This window comes from Pinus tabuliformis, chromosome X, assembly GCF_031772625.1.
Source record: "Pinus tabuliformis cultivar Carrire ecotype Pingquan chromosome X, CPIR1, whole genome shotgun sequence".
In the NCBI taxonomy this organism is placed as follows: domain Eukaryota; kingdom Viridiplantae; phylum Streptophyta; class Pinopsida; order Pinales; family Pinaceae; genus Pinus; species Pinus tabuliformis.
The window spans coordinates 634,090,119-634,099,721 of NC_142308.1; positions in this window are offsets into that span (position 1 = coordinate 634,090,119).

Here is a 9,603-nt window from a genome sequence, read left to right on the forward strand (position 1 = left end):
TGAAATGAGAAATCTGACAGGCTTTGATAAAGGAACCAGTCGACCTTTAGGGATCCTCCCCAATGTGCCCATAACATTGAAAGGGAAGACCGTTCAAATGAACGTGATGGTCGTTCAAGGACCCTTGGATTATAACCTACTCCTTGGACGAGATTATATATATTGCATGGGAGCCATCGTCTCCTCACTCTTTAGAGTAATGTGTTTTCCGCACGAAGGAAGAGTGGTCAAGCTCGTGGACCAGCTTTCATTTCCTGGATCACGCGTCGCAAATAGTCATATACCATCCCTAAATGGTCTCTTCACACAAGAAATGTCTCAACCCACGGTCCGTCCTCCCGATGAGCACGAGTAATTTGGAGGGATATGACTGGAACCCAGGGGGCATGCGTCCTGGTCTGCTTCGGCAGGAAAACTTTGGGTATAGGGTAGGTTTCCGCGGGAGAATATGACTAGTCCGTACCCCGTCCGTGATTGGAAGAGGGGTTGTTCTAGAATAATATTCTTTTGTCAAAGTTATGTGTTTGGCGCTCGTTGTCACTCACCTTTGTTTATCTCGGTAGACATCGCCGAAGAAGTGTTTTGTTTGAAAGATTAACAGAACAATCTTTGGGTAACCTGAAAGAGGTAGGCCTCTCTCGGTAAAAAAATTGTTTTGGCGGAAGTGAAGTAGAGGTAACCTTGAAATCGTACTTTATGCCTGGGGGCATGCAAACCTTTTGGAGTGCAAGCAAGGGGTGGCTATTTATTTTTTAAATTTTTAGGTCCTCCCTTTAAACCCGTAGGTCTAACCCTTTAAACTCGCAGGATTAGTCATTTCCGAACTTGCACAATGAAAGGATGTGGGGCATAGCTTTGTAAGGCGCAAGCTCCATAAAAAATGGCATCTTACATGAGACATTCTTATCATATGACTGGATTAATCGAGCAGTTTTAGAACATAGTTCATGCTCGTTAAAAAATAAACATAAGATCGAGCAAGTGTTTCAACCCGTGTTTAAGCTCGTTAAAAAATGAACTATCCTCCGGTAAATAACCACCGTGAATGTAACATTATCAGCCATTAAAGCCTTGGTCGTGTTTGCACCGTCACCTCCACTTTTCCATTGGCCGATCATTCACCTCCATATGATTGTTTACCCATTTTTAGGAACAGCTGCGAAGAGTGATTTCACTAGCCATCCTTGTGACACTACTGTGCTTGGAAAATTCCAACCCTTACCTAGAATCAGCTGCTACCCATTTCATCACTCGTTCCTCAAAAGATGAGTCTTCTTTAAGCTCTTTTCATCTGACTCGTAAAATATGAAAAGATTGCCGAGTTGTGGCCTCCCAGCTCGTTAAAGCGACCGGAAGAGCTATCCCTCCTCTAGATTTTAATCTTTTTGGACCTGAGGGATTATTGCACAAAAAGATCGAGCGCTTGTTTTGTTCGGCTCGTTAAAACTATCGAAAATTGATCCCTTCTGTATTGTTTTATACTTTTTCGGACTTAAGGGATTTGATGACGAAAAAGGACTTTCGGAGTTAACTTTACGTACCTTTTCAGACTCTCTAAAAATGAAAAGGACCGAGTTATCTTTGTCATTAGACTCGTTAAAAACATTAATAGTGACAAACTTGTCTTTAGACGAGAACGAGTTTCACTATCGCTAGGCTCGTTAAAACATAGCAATGGGTTTGCCCGAAGGGCGAATTATAGAACAAGCATATGTTATCCTCCTCAAGCTTGACAAAAATAAAGAGGTACTGGTCAGCAATGACTGGGGGAAAATTGGGAAGAAACTCAAAGAACCTTTATTGGTAGCAAGTCGCTCTTGAACATGACACTTTCACTCCGTGCCTGAGTCGGGTTGGGTTGTTTCATTCACCGGTCACATCACCATGGTCTCGCCATACCATCCACCTTTGGGGTAAATGCTACCAATCCATCATATAAGTGTCGCCGATATGTTCAAGAGAAGTCATCTAGAGAAGTCAACCGTGTCCCATCCACTACCATACATTATACTTCATTCTTTCATGACCGCCACCCTGAACCTTATATCATGAGATCGTTTTCACCTCCATCAAAATCATTTGCTTCGTTCCGTGTCATTGATGTGGGATACATCAAGGCCCTCCTTGGACGGATCACTTCTTGTTGACATCAGCTCATTATCCGAGAAGTTGATCTAGGAACACCCCCTTCAGTAGTTTGAAGCTTGCATGCCTCAATGGCAAGTTTCTCACTTCCGGCAACAGGTATACATCAATGACCTTCGACCGAAAGATTTTGCGTGGTGTTCGACGCCAAGTCCTTTATTCACACCACGTGAATTGTACTGCAGTACCTTGAGGGTCATTATCATTATCGGTGATTCCTCTCGTGCTTGTTAACAGTTTACATCATTGACTGGTAATCAAGCGATGTCTTTCCATGTTCGACTTCAAAACATTTCTCACATGGATCGACTTGTACTTAGAGTGAAGATCGGACGAGATTGAAGACCCCAGATCTAGTTTCATCCATCCGGGCTGCGATATATATTCAAGAAAAATAAAGATATTGACATGTACAACACTCCAGAACATATAATCATCCTACCAAAAGGATGATGATTTCATCAGAATCATCAGTCTACGATCAGACGATTGTCTGTCCTATGTACATAAAAATGAATTTATAAAGCTGAGCATGGGAATGCCCGCCTCAGCTAGATCATGAAAACAGTATGAAAAATAATGTATTGTATTGTATCTTATTACAGGTCTCCTCCCAGCATTGAATGAACTTCGGATCCTCCTAATAAAGCATTTCACCCAATAAACGGCCTCATACTTTAGGGGGCAACTATTATAGACATTTTTGTGCCTTACAGCTATGAGCATGAAATGTCCATAATTCAAGGGATCCAAAGTCCCTAAAGATGTTGTTACAGCTCCTAAAGGAACAAGGTCAACCAATGACAGCTTCTCCCAGAAGTTCTCCACCAAAAACCACTCAGAACTAGTCAAATCAGGATCAATTCAGAAGCTCCACTAGCTGCCTGCGTTGCAAAGCACCCAAATACACTGGCTAGGTGCGTTGCAACACACTTGGATGCACTACCCAGGTGCGTTGAGCGGGAAATGACAAGTGGCAGAGTCATTCAACGAGGTGGAAAGACCATGGAAGCTTCCAGAATCTTCTCCAATGACACTTGCCTCACTGAATTCGAACAAGTGATGAGTAAGAGGCTCTCAGTCTCCAAGTGGAAGCAAGAACTGACAGAGAGAAGCCACAAGTCAAAACATAAGCTGACTCATCCTCGCTGCTTACATCTATATATGGATCCCTCATCCCAGAGATACAGAGGCTGGAATTTTGTACTTTGCAGAGAATTGCTGTTGGTTTGAGATTGAGATTACTACATTGGGTGATTTATGCTTTGTTGGAGGAGAGGAAGGGATTCCTTTGCTGGGAGGTAGATGCTGGATCGAAACTCACTTGGTTGTATCTCCTCTTGGACTTTCTTATTCTATCAATAAACTATTTGAGTTTCTCCTACATGCTGTGTATCAATGATGTTTTGTTATATTTTCATGTTTAGCTTAATCTGATCTTGAGCTTTTTATGAATGTATATCTATATCTTCGTGTAGTTTCTCTCTCTTGTGATCTTGCAGGAATTCGGTGAAGCTGGGTTGGTAAGGGAGCAGGGAGCTGGGAGCTATTGAAGAGAGGAGCGATTGGATCAACAAACTAGCGAAAGACACAGGTTAGTTACATCCTTCCTCCTCATTTACATTTCATAAAGAAGAATACTCAAGTAGTTTTCCTTGTTTGTTGCTAAGGCACTCTCACACCTTAGAGTGGGATAGGGGCGTTCTGAATAGATACTTTTCCCAACAACAGAGAAGGAAATATTTTGGTCATATATCTTGATGAAATCACTATGTATTCATAGTCTGATAAGGATCATTTGCAGCACCTAAGGGTTGTGTTTAAAAAATGCAGAAACTCTGGCATGTCTCTAAATCATAAGAAATCTTTGTTTGGGTTGGAAGAAGGCAAGTTGTTAGGACATATAATTTTGAAAGATGCCATTAGAATAAATCCTAGCATAATTTAACCAATTCATAAGATGGACATTCCAAGAAACAAGAAGGAAATTCAGTCTTTTATTAGGAGAATAAATATCTTAAGGAAGTTTATGCCTAACTTAGGAGGGATCTTAAGAGAAATTAAAAACACGCTGAAAAAGAAAAACGAGGTTAATTGGACTGAAGAAACAAAAATATTTCAACAAGGTAAAATATTCCTTGTCTCGTTCTCCTGTTGTTATTATCCCAAAAGACACTCAATATTTCATTGTTTTTTCATTTTCTTCAGAGCATATTATAGCAACTATCTTATTGTTATTATATAGCAGCCAATAGAATTTTTCCGTAGGAGTCTTAGAGATGCTGCCCTCAAACACAATATTATGGAAAAACAAGATTTTTATTTGGTGAAAGCCTTAAAGGATTTCCAGGTGTACATTCTACATTCACATATCATTGCCTATGTGCCAAGTCTTGATGTGAAATACATCCTCACTCAAAATGATTTGGAAGGTAGGAGAGGCAAGTGGATTGCTTCGATATTGGAATATGATGTGGAAATTAAACCCACAAAGTTAATTAAAGGGAAAGCACTCGCAACTATGATGTAAGAATTGAATCTGCATGCACTTGAGATTAATTTCTTGGCTTCTCTATCGGAAGAGGATGATTGAAGATAAATCCAATAGGTATTAGAAATATTTGGTTCTTCCCCTTGATATGCAAAAATTTTATATGTGTTGAAACATTTGCAAGGTCCTCTGTGTTTGAATAAGACTAACTATCAATTCCTTAAACTGAAAGTTGTCACTTTTTGTGTTATAGATCAGTTCTTGTATTGGAAAGATCTCGTGGCATGTTGTTGAACTGTTTTCTTGAAGATGAGGTTGTTGGAAATAATACTGAGAGAGGGGGGGTGAATCAGTATTATCACATTAATAAAACTTTTTCATTTCCATAATCAGATTCATATATGCTACTTCCACAACTTCTTATGATTAAGTTAATTGATCTTTAATGAGTGCATTAGAACATTATCAACCATATTATCAGATAACAGATGCCGTAATAGAGAATAGATCATCACACATAAGGCACACACATGAACACCATGATATAAGGTGGAAACCCAATGCGGGACAAAAACCACCTGCTGCAAGTTATCTCAATCTTCTTCTTAATAAGAAAATCCTTTTAAAATATTTGTACTGGTGCAGTCTTATACCAATACGGGAGCTACAACCCCCTTTGCTCTTGTACTAGCCGATCCATTTACTAGTACGCAGGCTGCTACCTGCTACAATACTCCAAAGATCTCCCTTAGCTTTTGTACTAGCTTAGATACTAGTACATAGGCGCTGGCCTACAATCTTCTCTCCTTCAGGTACCACGTTTCATCAATTTTCAGACTGGATACACTGAAGCACAACACATAATCTGAAAGGCCACTTTTCATCCAATTTTCATACTGGACCCAACAACAACATTGAAGCTCATAACCAAACAACCTTCTGAATCACCCAATCACCAGATCCATACATATACAATGATATTATGAGAGTTATCAACCAGATCTAGTACATAAAGATAAGTCATTAATCATGCTGTTATCTGAACTCAATACCAGTAACCAAACATCAGTTATGCACCCAAAACCCTGTAGAATAGTCAAAGGTAGTTAAAACAAATTTTAAGCAGGGATCGCAACTTCACTGGTATAGATCTGCGGATATTTGTACTACCTCCGCACCTGCGCCTTCTGTGGCGCCGCGACCACCGCACCTGTGCCTTCTGTGGCGCCTCCGCACTGCGCCTTCTGTGGCGCCTCTGTGGCGTCTCTGCACTACGTCTTCTGTGGCGCCTCCGCACTGCGCCTTCTGTGGCACCTCCGCACTGCGCCTTCTGTGGCGTCTCCACACTGCGCCTTCTGTGGCGCCTCCGCACTGCGCCTTCTATGGCGCCTCCGCACTGTGCCTTCTGTGGTGCCTTTATGGCGTCTCCGCACTGCGCCTTCTGTGGCACCTCCGCACTGCGCCTTTTGTGACGCCTCCGCACTTCCGCGGCTGCAGCGCTCGAGAGATCACCCTTCACAGATTCGCTTTGAACTTTCCTTTCATAGATCAAACTTTTAAAACAATAACCCAATATTTCAGATCTTAAGATATTCGATTTGCAAGAATGAATTAGCCAAGTGATCTCCTTTGCTTTATATAGGCTTAGGCCTTTCACAATACCACGGGCCAAAACCATAGGATCAAAAAAACCTGTTGGACTAATACCATGAACCAACCATGAAAGTATTAGAGATCAACACTTTTGACGAAGTACCATGGTCCAAAACCATAGGTTCAAATACCAAGGACTAACTACCATGGACCAAAGGTAAGTTCTCCAACATATACGCGCTTTTCCTCATAGGTTCAAATACCAAGGACTAACTACCATGGACCAAAGGTAAGTTCTCCAACATATACGCGCTTTTCCTCATAGGTTCAAATACCAAGGACTAACTACCATGGACCAAAGGTAAGTTCTCCAACATATATGCGCTTTTCCTTGCATGAAAGTGCGTGAACTTTTTCTCTACATGAAATAAACTTTTCTCTGCATAAAAGTGCATGAACTTTTCTCTACATGAAATAAACTTTTCTCTGCATAAAAGTGCGTGAAATTTTCTCTACACTATAATATATTATCTGAGATGAGTGGGTTGCCATCAAGTACAACATATGTATCATAATGCCAACAATCTCCCCCTTTGGACTTGATGGCAACAACAACCAATCACTCTCCCCCTTGGACATCAAGGGCAAAGGGTTATGCTCCCCCTAAGAACATGCTCCCCCTGACTATAAACCAGATCTGCAAAGAAGAACCATAATCCATTACCATGAAAGAGATAGATTGCAGCAATAATCAGACTAGCATCCAAGATCTCCTTCTGTACGTCCTCCATAATGCCAACAATGCATTATAAGCTCCCCCTGAGTACCTGTTGAAATCTCTGAATGAGCTCCCCCTTTGTATATGTCATGGTGCACCAATCTGATCATGCTCTTTCTGAGAACAAGCTGAAATGTCTGCTTTGCTATATAGTGTTGTTCATGCTCAGGCTCCCCCTGACTGTAAGCAAGGTCTGCAAAAGGATGTTCTACATCACAAATAACCTTCCTAAAAGATTCAATACATACATCCATCACCCAACCAAGTGGGGATATATCAGAAAAATGAAAACCAAATACATTACATCTTCATCCCAGGCATAGTGGGGAAACCAACATAGGTCGTTACATGACCTGAAGAGATGACACTATTACATCATGAGTCTTGATATGACATCACCTAAATAAGATGAACATCAGCAACAACACTTTATGATCTGCTCCATAGTATCTGTCAACAGCAACTAGACCAACAACTTGTATTAGTGCATGAATCATCAAGGTATGTCCGCATCAACAGAATTTCACATTCTATGTGAGAAACATCATAGCCATCCAGATCTACATGAATCAAGTATCATCAATTGGGAATATCTACATTAATCAACATATGTATGAAACAATCCTATCATCATATAGATAATAGCTCATTATCATCATGTCTCCAACAATGCAACTTTGAATAATCATCCCTGTATCCAGCCAACAGTCCTCATCCATTTGTGCCAAGAATGAAAGGAATCATAACTGTAATATATGATCTTTATGCATATGACGACAACAGCATATGAGTGACTCAACATCAAGAAGATGTGAATTCAAGCTAAGTGCTTCCCATGCAAGCATCATTAGAGAATCAACCATAAATCTGATCCAAGAACCATGTGAACAACTCATAACCATAGCAAGATGAATCATTTATCCATATAAGTATCATCACCAAAGACTATTAACCATAATGCCAATAGTGCATTAAGTTCATATGCTCCCTCTAAACCTGTGCCATTTGTCTGATCATGCATATCAATAAGAAGTATCAAGACATCATCAATATCAAGTTAGAACCAAAACACTTCTAACCATCATATCCACACATCATTATTATTAACTAGAGCAAAACTGATCCTTCTCTTGAATCTGTCCCTACTGCCTTTATTCAAACAATCATATACGTGACTGTGCAGTAACTAACTCGCGTATATATGCAACTTTCCTTCATGGAGTTTGCATATGAGATTCAGGACACTGAAGTTTTGTACTTTCAGCTCCCTCTGATTCTGGTATGTCTGTACGTTGTGCAGTGCCGCCTTTTTCTGACTGTACTTCCTTTTTCCTCCATATCTTCAAGCGTGATGATGACATTTTATCCTTTTGATATGGTGCCCACACTTTGTTCCTGCATTCCTTAGCTATATGTCCAAGCTTGTTACATGCATAACATCTTACATGTTTCATACTCCTCCTGTAACAATCAGCAGCTTTGTGACCAAACATATTGCAAGCAAAGCAATATCCATAAAAGTACTTTGAATGTGATGATCTTTCTTCATAATGGTCTTGAACCCTTCTTCTTCTACATCTAGCTGCAACATGTCCAAGATTATGACATACATAACATTCAACATTATTCATAGGAGGAGTAAAGGATTTTCTTTGAGGAATCTCTTTTCTTGGTTGATGATGAGATTGATCTTTCATTTCTTCGTTGATCACTTTAGATTTCTCTTTAGAGTTCCTTGCCTCACCTTGTGAACTAGATTCACCTTCAATAGATTCATGGAAACCAAGACCAGTCTTTATAGCAGGAGACCTTTGACTACTAAGAATATCATCCAAGACTTTAGAACTATCTTGAAATCGTAAAAGCTTATCCTTTTCTTCTAGTTTACCTTTCAAGATATTTACCTCAACCTGAAGTTGTTCTTCCTTTTCAAGAGATTGGTTTTTCAAATCTTCTTCAGCTTTCCTTCCTTTTTCCATTTGTTCCCTTAGTTTGAGAATCTCCTTTTCTTGTTCTTCATTCAGATCCTGCTGCATTTGACGAACTCGGAAGGCACATTCTAGTTGAGATTTTAAGCTGGTGACTTCGTTTTCTTGTTTTGCAATAGCTTGGAGTAGATCTGTATTCTGCTTCTTTGATTCTTCAAGATCTCCTTTTAGTGAGAGGATTGTAGCTTCAAGATTTTCATAGTAGCTGGATCTATGTTTGAGTTTCTTGATGGTTGTGCTTCTTTCGTTGACTTCTTTTCTTAATGATGTCACTTCATGCTGTAATTTTTGACATTGGTCTTCCTTGTCCTTGAGTAGCTTTCTTACCTTGTTTCCTTCTTCTAGTTGGGCCTTTATTTTGGTAGCTTCTTCTTTGAAATCAAATTCCCTTTTGTTCAATAGATCTTGTTGATCTCTAATTTTGTCTGTGAGCCTTTTAAATTCTGCCTCTATTTGATATCTTTCTTGTTCACCCATAAGAGCAAATTCAGTAGTTTCGCTATCACTTTCATCAGAGGATAATATTTCATACCTGATAATGATTCTGAATCTGATTCTGAATCTGAAGAGCTTCTTATACCTAATCCCCAATAGATTCTCCCACTGTC